The sequence below is a fragment of the Schistocerca serialis genome, chromosome 2, assembly GCF_023864345.2.
Source record: "Schistocerca serialis cubense isolate TAMUIC-IGC-003099 chromosome 2, iqSchSeri2.2, whole genome shotgun sequence".
NCBI classification, from domain to species: domain Eukaryota; kingdom Metazoa; phylum Arthropoda; class Insecta; order Orthoptera; family Acrididae; genus Schistocerca; species Schistocerca serialis.
In genome coordinates this window covers 420,959,374-420,973,791 of record NC_064639.1, presented here as the reverse complement: position 1 = coordinate 420,973,791, position 14,418 = coordinate 420,959,374, and the positions used below count along the sequence as shown (strand labels likewise).

General features: G+C 41.4%; 1 protein-coding gene across 2 annotated transcripts in view; it reads left to right on the top strand.

The window, feature by feature from the left end:
* Positions 1 to 14,418, top strand: part of LOC126457279 (MFS-type transporter SLC18B1-like) — a 126,444-nt gene that overhangs the window by 60,242 nt on the left and 51,784 nt on the right. The window contains exon 1 of one of the 2 annotated variants that reach the window (XM_050093445.1): positions 1,985 to 2,090. The exons of the other annotated variant lie outside the window; for it this stretch is intronic. The gene's annotated coding sequence lies outside the window, so the exon portion shown is untranslated. Of the gene's footprint in view, positions 1 to 1,984; positions 2,091 to 14,418 lie in introns of those variants that run through there. 2 annotated transcript variants of the gene reach the window in all.

Genomic DNA, 14,418 nt, shown 5'->3' with positions numbered 1-14,418 from the left:
CATTACATATGATCCGAGCAAGTCAGGGTAGCGCAGCGAAAAGGCTCACAGCTACCGTGCTGTAAGTACCGTGTTCGAATACTGCTGGAGTACTTTTTCAAAATCGGCCGTATTTTTCAATTTTTATTTCAAAGAACATAAACAGTGTAAGGTGTGCGAAATTATAAAGATATATTCAGTTATTAATTTTTTCTGTCATACAATATTACAAAATCTTATTTTTCATCACCCACATTGCTTAATGCGCCAGAACAATATTTTGGGTGATACTTGTCATAGAAACAATCGAAGCACAAATTTTCGCAGCACCACGCGAATTTTATGAAGGCAACCGTCTTGCAGGCGCACGGTTTCTTCGTGAGCGATACCGGGAAACACAGTTCTTTAGCATTCAAAAATATTTCTCTTTCATCCACTAATTTCGATGCGAACCATGCGTATCTAATCGTGCTTTCAAAATTAGGTGCACTGAATTGATGTAGGATTAGCGAATGTAATTTTATCGAATCTTCCCTAGAAACGACCTCTGTCTTTTCTCAAGTCGGGAGAATTCTGAATAATTTTCGCGAAGATTTTCACCTGTCGGTAAAAATAGACATTGCAGGGCTGACAATAAGGAGTGCACTTCGATGGGACCACTTTTAGGGTGCAGGTGCTCGCTTTCCTTTCATCAGTGAATAGATAATAGTATAAAGTTTATTCGGATTGCCCTCCCCACGAATTGATAATGTAAAAATATTTTTTCTGTCCACGAACGGAAGAATAACAGAACGCAAAAATTCTTCGTACACAAGTTTCGTGAACTTCCCGGATTTCGTGCAGGACACGACTACATTTCTGTATTTCCCAGTTAATTCGTCTACTCGTTTTTGAACGTTAGGACTAAATTTTCCGGATGGTTCTTGCATACATAAAAAAAAATACGCGAGTAGGACTCGAAGACGGTACCTCTAGCGCGGTAGCCGTGATCCTTTACCGCTGCGCTACGCTGACTTGCTCGGAATACATGTAATGTTATGGATATACAAAGCGCGCAATGAACTTCAAAATCGATTTTCTCAAAAACCAAGGCCCGTCGCTAAGAAACCAGATAGCCAGGTACTAAGGTAAGTGCCTCTACAACATATCTGAAGCGCATCAAAATCCGTGCTTTACAGTATGGAGGGTCCCCTTGTTAGACTAACAATGGGACGCACGTGTCCCACAATTCATCAGTGAACCAGTGGGAATTTTCTGCATGTTACAGCGATGTATCAGAGCCCTACTGGTAAAGGGAAGCCTGGTAATAGTCTTTACAATTACAGCTTGCACCTGTAGGTTGCAATAATTTGTTTCATTGTTAACTCTCTGCTCCGTACTGTTGCATCGAAATAGTTGGAACCTGTATGTAGGCAACCAAATGAACACACTTGTGCTGCGCGCTGTTGTCGCGCCTACTCGGACAATTTTCTTATCAATGCATTGCACGAACATTTTCATGTTCGTCTTGTCACAAACTCTGTCCATATTGAATACCTGCAATGTGAGTTACAAACTCGGAGAGATAGTATGTCCACTGACGCGCGTGTTTTCCTTACGTCATTTACTTTTTTCCTGAAACCATATGAATACCCCTGCACGTCCCACCTTTCCCCGCTTTGGAAAACGAATCGGCGGGAACTTTTTCATGTTTCACCTTCTGACTATGGCATTAAATGAAACCGTCTTGTCTTCCACGGTAAAAAAATGGCAGTCAAAGGCTCTCGCTTTAGAGAAGTTTATCGGAGCTGGTTGCAGCTTCCTATTTGAGAATCTGACAGTAGTCCTTGGAAGTGGCAATGAGCAGCTCTCGGTGGGGCCAGAGGTTTCGTAATATTATCTCTTTTTCTACCGGCGCCGGTCAACATCTTGACGGAGGCTCGCCGGCGCCTCTCACGGGTCGCCGGCAGCGCGTCACGCTGCCCTTGGGGGCGTGTCTGCCGTCTGGCGCACTGGACCTGGCCGCGGGCACTTGGTCAGTCAGTCAGTCAGTCAGCCTCCCTCCTGTCTTCTCGGGGAGCGGTTTGTGTCGCTGGCTGGTTGCACACTCCTGCAGCTGTGCGGCTCTGCAGGTATGCCTCAAACATGTTAACGCTTACCACGTTCATTAGTATGCGGAGCGCCACAATTGTTTCTGTAAGAATCACTGTAGCTCTAAATGCGCTGACGAGCCGAAATGTTATGACCACTGCCCTCCGTGAATTTGAGCGCAGCCTGCCAAAGTTGCGGCAAGGGCTATCGGGACACTGCCTCCAGCTCCTTTAAATTTGACGTGCCCTCGACTTCCGAAAGAAACGAAAAAAATTAAAAATGACGAACTGGAAAAACTAGTAATGGTTAAAAGTCGAATGAAATATTTCCCTATGTTGAAACAATCGTTGTTGGTTTTGGATACCATTGTGACATAAAGAAACGCGAATCATTGTGATTATTGTAGTCAGTTTTTTAACATCTTATTGTACTAGCGGAACTTAGATAAAGTAGTTTTCTTGTTTCAATAACTGTAAAATTTTACCATGAGTGAGAAGTGTGGGCTTTGCCGTAGATTCGTGAGTAGTAGATTGCGGTGTGAGACTTTTTCGAAGTATTTTCACTGGGAGGGAATGCAGTGGGGAAGCCAGTGGGCATTCTTGTGAGATCATCTCCTGGAACTGCAGGTTATGTAGCAAGAGTAAGTTGATAGAGGAGCAGGAGCGTAAGGTCTGTGCCCCTCAGGTGCAGTTGAAAAACGCACAGGAGCAGCTAGATACGACGAGGAGGGAGAAGGGGGTTGGGGAATGGGAGCTGGCTGTTGGCAAGAGATCTGCTAGGAGGAGATTTTCAGATAGTTTCACTATTGGTGTTTGCAATAGATATGACAGTCTAGTGGAGAGGTATCTCTAGTAGCTGTAGGTGTAGGAAGTATGCAGCAGACCTCAGCAGTTACGGTGGCTAGGACAGTTGCAAAGTGTAAGAGAATGGAGGTTCTGCTGTTAGGTAGTTCTCATGGTAGAGGTGTAGGCCAGCAGTTGCAGGAAGTGTTGGGGAGTGAGTACCAGGTCACCAGCATTGTGAAGCCTAATGCAGGATTGGCTGAGGTGATTGTTAACATAGGGGGGCTATTTAGGGATTTTACTAAAGAGGATCAGGTAGTGATTGTGGGTGGGGCTGGTAATAGTATTGGTAGGGATTGGGAGTATGACATAGATGGTGACCTGGAAAAGATAGCCACTCAGATTGGCAACACGAATGTGCATTTTGTGGAACTGTTTCAGCGTCACGATCGGCCTCATCTTAATACAGCCGCCAAGCGTAATAACATGAGACTTGGGGGTGCGCTGATGGCAGAAGTCATGAGTCACATTTCAGTGGTGTCGGAGTCGGTCAGCAGGACGGGTTTCACTAGACATGGCCTGCACCTCAGCAGGTATGGAAAGGGGAGGTTGGCAAAGCTTATATGTGACAGCATTAGTGGGGGTGGTGGGATCACTCACGGGAAAATTCCTGTACTAGTGGGTGTTAGAGCTGCACCTTTTTTAGATTGAAGTCAGCTGATAGGTATTCCTGCTTAAGGGAAGTCTAACAAAGAAACCACTTTCGACAAAGCTTAAGTATCCGAGTAATGGGGAATTAGTATATTTCATCAAAATATACAAGGTATTAGAGATAAAGTTAGTGAACTGCTTATGGATGTTAACTCTGAAATTATTGGTATATCTGAACACTTATTAAATGAGATAATTCAGAGGCTTCAGGTTGGCTGGCAGCTTTTCTAGGAGCTCTTTGCGGTGTGGGGGAGTAGCCATGAATGTGAAAAAACGGTATCCCATTTGAGTCAATTGATGTTTCAAAGTACTGCACTGAAAAGATGTTTGAATGTTGTGCAGGTGTGGTTAAATTTAGTGGAGTTAAACTTCTAACTGTTGTTATTTACAGGTCCCCCAGACTCAGATTTCACAACATTTTTGCTAAAGCTAGAGGAGGTTCTTGGTTCACTTTATAGGAAATACAAAAAGTTATATGTGGTGACTTCAATATTAATTGTACAAGTGATCGTGCAAGGAAAAGGATGCTGGTAGACCACCTTAATTCACATAATCTTATGCAAACCGTATTCTTTCCAACGAGACTGCAAAGGAACAGTAGAACAACCATAGAAAACATTTTTGGTCATTCCTCGTTGCTAGAAGGCCATTCTGTTAGCCAAAAGTGAATGGCCTGTCAGATCATGATGCACAAGTTTTAACTCTAAAAGATTTTTGTGCTGCAACACATGTAAAATATAGTTACCAACGTTTTAGGAAAGCTGATCCAGTTGCTGTAGAGACATTTGTAAACCTTATCAAGGAACAAGAGTGGCAAGATGTTTATAGTGCTGATACAATAGACGATAAATATAATGCTTTCCTAAAGACTTTTCTCGTGCTCTTCGAAAGTTGCTTTCCGCTAGAACGTTCAAAACACGGTACTAGCACAAAAAGGCAGCCTGAGTGGCTGACTAGAGGGATAAGAATATCCTGTAGAACAAAGTGGCAATTATATCAAAACGTTAGAAAGTCAAAATCTAAATGCAGCAGCCCATTACAAACAGTCTTGTAAGGTGCTTAGTTATTAGGAAGGCAAAAAGTATGTGGTATGCAGATGGAATAGCTAAGTCTCAGGATAAAATTAAAACCATATGGTCAGTCGTAAAGGAAGTGGCTGGTCTGCAGAGACAGGTCGAGGATATAGAATCAGTGCGTAGTGGGAATGTCCGTGTTACTGATAAGTCGCATATGTGTACAGTATTTAATAATCACTTTCTGAAATAGCAGGTGAACTAAATAGAAACCTAGTGCCAACAGGGAATCATATAGCGCTCGTAGAAAAGTGTTCAGAGACTGTTACCTGAAATGCTCCTCCACGATACTAACAAGAGGGAGATTGACTTAATAATTAAATCACTAAAGACCAAGTACTCTCATGGATATGACGGGGTATCTAGCAGAATACTGAAGTATTGTTCTATGTATGTTAGCCCAGTACTTAGCCATATCTGTAACTTTTCCTTTAGGAGTGGTCGGTTTCCTGACTGATTAAAGCACTCGGCAGTGAAGCCACTGTATAAAAAGGGAGACAGGGATAATGTTGACAATTAAAGACCTATTTCTATGCCATCGGTGTTTGCTAAAGTTATTGAGAAGGTTGTATATACAAGGTTACGGGAGCATTTAAATTCACATAATTTGCTGTCAAATGTACAGTTTCGTTTTAGAAATGGTTTAACAACTGAAAATGCTATATTCTCTTTTCGCTGTGAGGTTTTGGACGGATTAAATAAAAGGTTGCGAACGCTAGGGGTTTTCTTTGATTTAACGAAGTCTTTTGACTGTGTTGACCACAAAATATTACTGCAGAAGTTGGACCATTATGAAGTAAGGGGAGTAGCACACAATTGGTTCGCCTCTTACTTTAAGAACAGAAAGCAGAAGGTAATTCTCCACAATATTGAGAGTGGTGGTGAAGTTCAGTCCCAATGGGGCACTGTTAAGTGGGGCGTTCCCCAAGGGTCGGTGCTGGGGCCTCTGCTGTTTCTTATTTATATAAATGATATGCCTTCTAGTATTACAGGTGGTTCAAAGGTATTTCTGTTTGCTGATGACACCAGCTTGGTAGTGAAGGATCTTGTGTGTAATATTGAAACATTATCAAATAATGTAGTTCATGAAATAAGTTCGTGGCTTGTGGAAAATAATTTGATGCTAAATCACAGTAAGACTCAGTTTCTAACTCACAATTCAACAAGAACTGATATTTTGATCAGACAGAATGGGCATATTATAAGAGAGACGGAACAGTTCAAGTTCCTAGGCGTTCGGATAGATAGTAAGCTGTTGTGGAAAGCCCATGTTTAGAATCTTGTTCAGAAACTAAATGCTGCTTTATTTACCATCAGAGCAGTATCTGAAATAAGTGACAGTTCAACACGAATAGTAGTCTACTTAGCATATTTTCATACGCTTATGTCATATGGTATTATTTTTTGGGGTAATTCTTCTGATTCAAAAAGGGTATTTTTGGCTCAAAAACGGGCTGTTCAAGCTGTATGTGGTGTAAGTTCGAGAACCTCTTGTCGACCCCTATTCAATAGTCTGGGAATTCTGACGTTGCCCTCACAGTAGATATTTTCTTTAATGTCTTTTCTTAGCAATATTAGCTTATTCCCAAGAGTTAGCAGCTTTAACTCAGTTAATACTAGGCAGAAATCAAATCTGCGTGTGGAATGCACCTCCTTGACTCTTGTGTAGAAAGGAGTGCACTATTCTGCTGCATCCATTTTCAGTAAGCTACCACAAGAACTCAAAAATCTTAGCAGTAGCCCAAACGCTTTTAAGTCTAAACTGAAAAGTTTCCTCACGGCTAACTACTTCTATTCTGTCGAGGAGCTCCTGGAAGAGCTGAAAAATTAAGCAAATTCCAGTGTTACATTGTTGATTTTCTTTATTTAAACTTACGAATTATCGCCTGAATATGTTTCTTGTATTTCATTTTATCTGTTTTTACTATCGTGTTATAATTTCATGTATTGACTCGTTCCATGACCATGGAGACTTCTCCCTAATTTGGTCCCACAGAACTAAATAAATAAATTAATTAATTAATTTAGTCAACGTTAGCCAGCAGACGCCTCTGTTTAGCTCGTATATGTACTAGCGAAAAAAAGTTAATGTAACATGAAAGTCTAGCTTCCAGTGCAACATTTTACTAGGTCCCGTCAAAAATCTGTGAAGCATAGTGCGCGTGAAAGTGGGGTAAGCCGATCAAGCATACGGCGAATTTTGAAGGCTGTAAAGCGGAAAGTGTACACTCCAGGATCGCTGCATGCTGCGAACGAGGGTAACCCAGATCGAAGGATGGAGTAATGTGAGTGGTGTGAAGGCATGCTTCGCGAGGATGAACGGTCTGCAAGAATGGTTATGATCTGATGAGGCTCAGTTCAAACTGAACGCTACTGTAAACTTCCACAGCTGCGTGAACTGGGCTCCTGAAAATCCTCACATTCACGCGGACAGCCGGTAGATAGACGTGTATATGTCTATCTACCGGCTGTTAATGTGTCTGTCCTTGCGTGGTCTGGTTGCTCCATTCTTACTTGAAGGTCGCAGAAATGTTACAGTGTAGTTGAGTATGAAATGGCTTAAATGTACTGATAACGTTCAATGATGCTATTCTTTGCACACAAGACTGAAAGCACTGATTTTTAGCGAGCAAAAAGTGTATATCAGACCGAAATCATACGCACTTTTTAGACTTTCATCGAAACAGTTACTTCCGTCAGCCTCTCAGTGTCTCTTCGTAACTATAAGGATTAATATTTGTCAGATCATGGGATACAAAACTGCGTGAGAGGTCACGTACAAATGATACTCTGCGCTTCATATGACTTACCAACGAAATGAAAAGTCATTTACAAAATTTGCAAAGTGCGAGTGGCTCTGAGGGTTCCACACAAACTTAATTATTCCTATAGATAGTTCATATACGCCGGGAATCGAGAATCTCGACTATTTTTGCATGCTATCTATATAGATACTGGCAAGGTATCGGTCCCGGGAATTCAGACTTTCGTATACGCTGCTGGTTCCGTAGTGAAATTTCATTACAGTTTAACAATGTTCGCATTTTGCCAAAGTTCATGATTCTAGACTAACAGGAAGCACCCTATAGGTTTGGATGAATGAGTTTGCGAATATCAAAATACATGATATGAATAGTCGTATCTTTTGATAGCGGTGACTTAGCTTACATTGTGTACAGAGGAAAGCTACCGTAGACCCTACTGCTCGACAAAGATATCACCTTGATAGCTGTACCCGTTCCTGAGTAAATGGGGTCTTAGGAGACAGTCAGACAATAAAGTGATAGTACAGTCGTTTCGTTTTTACCGGTTGAGTTACAGAACCCTTAAAGTGAGGATTATAAGGTCGAGTTCCAGCGCATTGTATCATTTCATCAGCAAAGTTGACAGCGAGAAGAATCAAAATAACAGTTCGGATTCCGGCTACCTCTAACAACGAGAAGAGCAGCAGGCCTTGAGGATTGCAGACACCATCTACACTCACACAAAGACTAAAGCTTATCCACGTTATAAAATTATACTCGTACGTAAGCAGAACGTAATTTCATATAACACTACATTCCTATAGTACCCAAAATATTTGAGACACGATTTAAAGGGCACTTAATTTTCTGACAAAAATGCAAAGTAACGTTTGTAATTCGTCTGTAATTAGAAATTATTTTCAAAAGGTATTATTTCTAATGTGTTTGGAAAACGTGTCGTTCCAGACACCTAGGCGACACACTTATCAAACAATATCCATCCGATCGAGTATACAGATCACTTGACACGGGCACTTCGTAGGTGAATGCATTATGATGCTCCAATTTTCCTGCAATTCAAATTTATAAAATTAGAGAATGTCCAACACACTGACTTTTCTCGATGAAGTATGGATGACAGGCTGGTTTGCAGAATCAGATTACTCTAAATACAAGTACAGTGTCAAAATCTGCACATTCGTTAAATACATATGCCTGTGAGATTTTGCCACGTGTCCACAGGAAGGTGCAACGGATTTGACGCATATGTTCAGGGTGCCACTTCTTGGCGGAACTCAGGTGCTTGTCAAAGGCGTAAATGCTAAAACTTCACAAAGGGCTATCAGTGTTCGTACGTTAAGCGTGTGCTGGCAACTCCTGCCGCGAGCGGTGACAGGTTTGTGAGATGGCGGAAGAGCTGATTTGTGTTGTGCATAAAAACGTTTTAGTTTCAAACGCGGGCGGAACATATATTGCAGTTTTCATAACATCCTTTAGCATTGTACGTGTAGCTAGAGCGATGGAACTTACGTTCGCAGAGAAACACGGATGCATGAAAACACTTAATAAGTGATTTAACACAAGCGATATCATTTTCTTGGAGATGTGACCTGTCTATTGATCAAAACAAGATTTTATTTTTATCGTACACAGGTTTAAGTATTCAAGAAGCGCCGTGTATTACAAACCACTGACACTTCGTAAATAAAAGGAAGAGAAACGTCTATGACAAAAAGCAAACTGATACAAAGACGGATCACATCTCCAAAAAATTTTTAAAAAATACAAACAACGAAGGAATACCAGAAAACAGAAATACCATGAGGTTATTGAAACAATCACATCACACTAGGGCTTGTCCTCTATTGCTGCACTCCTCATGAAATGCATAAATAAATCCTGCTTTTGTTATCTTCTGCGGCACACGTATTCGAATAAGAAACTGTCATGAAGAGATCTCCTTATGGCCGACCAGGCGCCTTCTATACTACTAGTGTGTGTGTGTGTGTGTGTGTGTGTGTGTGTGTGTGTGTGTGTCGGAAATGAGTCATTCCTCAATGGATGTACTTCTTGCTAATACTCACCAGAACCTTCTTCGTACGTCCGGGAACTACTCTGGAAAAACACTTGTGTGATTTGGATCCCTGCGAAAACCACTGCCCTGCTTTCTGTTCCCTCTGCCGTATTTTCTTCTTTAGGACATAGGCTCGTGGATCTCAACAATGACACCGTCGTCAAAAAGTTTCTTACTTTTGTTGAAGTACATTTCAATACGTACTTTAGTGCAGAGGCTTCTCCAGTTCACTGTCGTGTTCTCGGATAACTGTAGTTCATCGGTAATAAAGTTCTGCATCTTTCGACCCAGAGACAAGCTAATTGTAGAAATTTTGTGATACTCAACTTGATTCCCTCAAGACGCGAATTTTTTCATACGCTGCAACTAACTCTATGGTCAGGCTTTTTACAGCCCCACTGCATCTATTCGGACACTTTCTGCGACTGGCTATAAAACCATGTATGGTTTTCTTATAAGGTAATTACACACACTCAGGTCGGAAAATTAAAAGGTAATAAGAGACACCAGGTACGGCAGTCACACTTATTTCAATTTTTTTACGTGGTCATTAATATAAATATTCGCACTTTTATTTAACGAACTTGTAGACTATATTTTTAAAAATGTTCATTAAAAGTGCTTCATAATTATTGTGATAAAATTAGCATTGCCTTTTTTGTTATGAGATGTTTGAGACTACAGTCCCCTGGACTGGGATGGTTCACAGGGACCGGGGTCGCTTGTCACGTGTTGTGATAAGTTGATAAAGTGAAAAAATACAGGTGTATGAGGAAACAAAGTCCTTCCTGTATTCGAATTACATAGTAAGAGTCATATTTTAATTCTGTTCTTTAGTTTCAAATAACATCGGATTTCGAATCTCATTGACAACGACCGTAACTGTATTTTAATGATTTTAAGTATGGTTCCAAACATTCCTGCAAATTATAGTGCCTACTTGAGGCATAACGAATAGTTTGTACAGGTTTATTTAATCATAACAAGTCCCAAAGTGTAGTATTACTTATACTGCCCATATTTGGCTAAGCTGAGGATTGCTGTCGACATGTTAGCTTTTCAGTTAATGCGAGTGAGCAACTGGTGGTAACACACCTCAAGAATAGTGAACGTCCTAGCTGTTAAATTTCGGCAGGCACCTAGCAGCAGGAGCGTAAGCGAGTGAAGACCGTCATCTCGAGTACAACTTCGGTTAGTTCATAGACTGTGCTAGAGAATTTAAGACATAATTTCACAACCGTATCGTAGTCATGGAATAGTGCTGCTACTGTGCAGGTCATTGATCCCAATGATCAGCTCACAATGAGAATTGAAACGGTGGAGTATTTAAAAGGAGCTAGCGTGAGGCTACGATGCAAGGCTTGGCTCGTAATGACCTCATGTGTTCTTGTTCTGCTATATTCACCGAAAAGGCTGTTACCTGCTGTGTTAGTTCCTCGCCATCTGCTTTTGTGTAAGAGATAGTTCCTTGTAGCAAGCCTTAAGAGCTAACAAATATGCTCCTCAGGCTTCCTTTGGTTTTCTGTCGCAGTCTCCCTGCTGAAAGCGTATTCTCGCTCGGTAAACGGTGTCGTAAGGTGTCCAGGGCCTGACCCACTTACTGCGTAACGGCTCGCTTCCTGCTTCCGCATCTCACGTGACTTGATTTCGCCTGTGGCGATGATAATAAGTTTCGATAATTTTTTAATTTCCTATCCCTGTCCTAACAATATTCGGCGCAGAAAATGATTCCATATTTGTTTTAATTTCGTTTGAAACAGAGCGTTCTGTGGACATTTTTGTTCCAGCCTGTAATTAGTGTAACTGTAATATTTAAATGCAGTGAATGTACATTGCTTTTATTCTACTTTATTAGCATCCTTTTTCTGTATTTCATCATATTTAAGGGAGAACTCAATGTTCAACAGAATTGGCATTCCGCTTTATTATTTCTTGTTACGGAATCAGTACATAGTTGGCAACCGGTAGGGACTTTTGACTCTTTATCGAAAAAGTAGAGACGTAGGGACGGATTTCTGATCCATGTGTGAAAGCATAGGTACTTTTGTCCAAGAAATAAAAATTACAAAATAAGAAATTAAGAAAGGAAAAAGCTGCCGAATTGCGTAAATTTTAAACGTTGTATGTTTTCCCCCCATTGTTATGGAAAGTTGGACTACAAGCGCCTACCTCCAGGACGAAACGAGGTGCAGAAGAAAAGTCACTGTCTAGAGAGGGTACGTGAGGGCGGAAAATTTGGCGGTTTGTTTCTTAGCGCTCCTCGTGCCGATGAGCTGTTGTCTCCTAATGTACAAATTTCCCATGGAACTAACGCAGATTCGGGAATGCGCATTACGCGACTATTTTAAAATGCGGCACTTATTTGTAGCAAAGGGTCTACATGACAGTTGTTGCAGTACAACACAACGACTGGAAGAAAATGGCCACTGCTGAGGAAACCCTGACCACAACCATGGATAGAAGACAAATCAACGCGTGGTGCTCTGGATGAGGCGAACATCCGACATACACATATACAATTTGCACGGGAGTAGTGTCTCACAATGGAATAATCAGTGCTTCCACCGTGGGTGCATTAACCTGCTACAAGCACCGCAGTCAAGCTCGAAGAAGACACCAAAGCTGCTCAAATATTTTGTTTGAAACCTTTGACCGTTCGGTGCACAAAATTAATAAAGAGGAAATGACACTACTCAATACGTGATTAGCCTTTTTGTCGTCAGCCTAGAATATTCTTTCACGTGCGTTGGGACTCAAGATGAACGTAGGAACTTCACATGTCGTGTAAGGACATGATCGAAAATGACTTGGCAACACTGCATCAGTATGTAATTCTGCTTTGAATGGTTTCCTTCGTGCCATTTCCACTTGATAATGGCCACAGCAGAAATTACGATATTAGGTTGTGCATACAGTCAAATGTACAGTTAAAAGCGAACAAGACGTCGTTAACAGAATTTTACATACTGTGAACCCCAGCTGCTAGAAAATAATCTTAGTTTTTGGAGACTTCTCGAATATATTACTTTTTATATATCAATGACCTTGTAGACAAAAGTAACATCAGGATTTTTGCAGATGATGCCGTTATCTATAATAAAGTGCTGTCTAAAAGAAGCTGCATAAATATTCATTTAGATCTTGATAAGATTTCAAAGTGGTGCAAAAATTGGCAATTTGTCTTAAATGTTCAGAAATGTAAAATTGTGCACTTAACAAAACGAGAAAAACGTATCCAATGACTATGTCAATGCACATCGGATGAATTCGCGACTACATCAGCTGTAGAATGGAATGACAATGAAAATATGTGCCGCACCGGAACTCTAACCCCGATTTCCATTTGGATCTCCATGCACAACTCACGGTCAGACCCAAACTATCATATGTTGTCAACCATAAGTATATGATCTGTGCATCATCAGAATAACACAGGCACTGCAATATCGTGTAATATCAGTGAGTTCCTACTGGAATCGGCCAGCTCATATAAATACTAGAGTTTAACGCCCTATAAGGCTATGAAATGAATAATCACATAGGCTCAGTCCAGGGTAAAGCAGGTGGTAGACTTTGGTTTATTGGTAGAATACGGGGAAATGCAGTCGGTCTACAAAGGAAATTGCTTACAAATCACTTGTACGACCCACCCAAGAATATTGCTCAAGTGTGTATGTGTGTATGACCTATACCAGGTAGGACTAACGGGGGATATTGACCACATACAGAGAAGTGCAGCACGAATGCTCAACGGTTTTTTTAACCCGTGGGAGAGTCAAAGAGATAGTAAAGGAAGTGAACTGCAGACTCTTGAAGACAGACGTTAACTATTCCGAGAAGGTCTGTTAACAAAGTTTCAAGAACCGGCTTTAAATGGTGACCCCTTACTTATCGCTCACGTACGAATCATGAAGATAAGATTAGAATAATTATTGAACTCACAGGCATTCAATCAATTATTCTTCCCACCGCTCTGTACGTGAATGGAACAGGAAGAAGCCCTAATAACTGGTACAGTGGGACGTACCCTCTGCAACGCACCTCACGTTGGTTTGCACAGTACAGATGTGGACACAGGCATAAGGGCACAAAAATGTTTCGAAGTACACACCGATCTGAGAGGCCCACCAATGAAGTATAAATGAAAGATATTGTCCTCCAATACTCGTATTTCGCAAAACTAGAATACGGACTCCCGCGACAATTTTCCCGTATTCATTCACTGACAGCCCATTACGAGCGCGACTACCGTTCTGTTTCATAACACGAACCATTCACTGTGTGTGTGTGTGTGTGTGTGTGTGTGTGTGTGTGTGTGTGTGTATTTAATTGCATAGAGCTCTCCCCCCTTGGATTTGAGCCTTATAAATGACAGTTGGCTGTTGCGTCATGCGGCTGGTGTCAACAGAAGGGTCAGACTCAGCTCGTATGCTTTGACCCAAGCAACTGTGACGTCACTGAGGCGCGGAGTGTTTGAAATGAATTGTTTGCAGAGGGCATGTTTAGCCGCGCAGCGGCAAGCCAGCAAGAGAGGTTTGGCCCAGCATTACGTGTCCGACGTGGACATCAAACTTCGCCGCTCTGCGCGATAACGAATTAGTTCAAAGGAAATGGTTGCTTCGTGTGTGGCTGTGGACGGTGTATCTAGTTTTCCATAGTTACTGGAACATTGCTGCGCTGCTACGAACCCTCTCCATTTTGTAATGCTCTGCACTGTACTGTGATGCTGGACGAAACGCCTTGTGCGGTGTGGACGCCGCTTCTGAATAAGCGGTGGCGCTCTTCCATATATGATTCTATTGTTCGTGAGTCGTATTAGTGCGGCGTTGGACTTAGTGTCGTGTGTTACTCGATGTTTTAGTTTCCTTTTCTGTTGCCTAGAGAGTGCGTTATTATAATGTTACTAGTTATTAGCTGCTGATAAGTTTTAGATTTTAAAATGGTTCGTGTGTTGTATTTTAATTCTTTGAATGTTATTTTTTTGC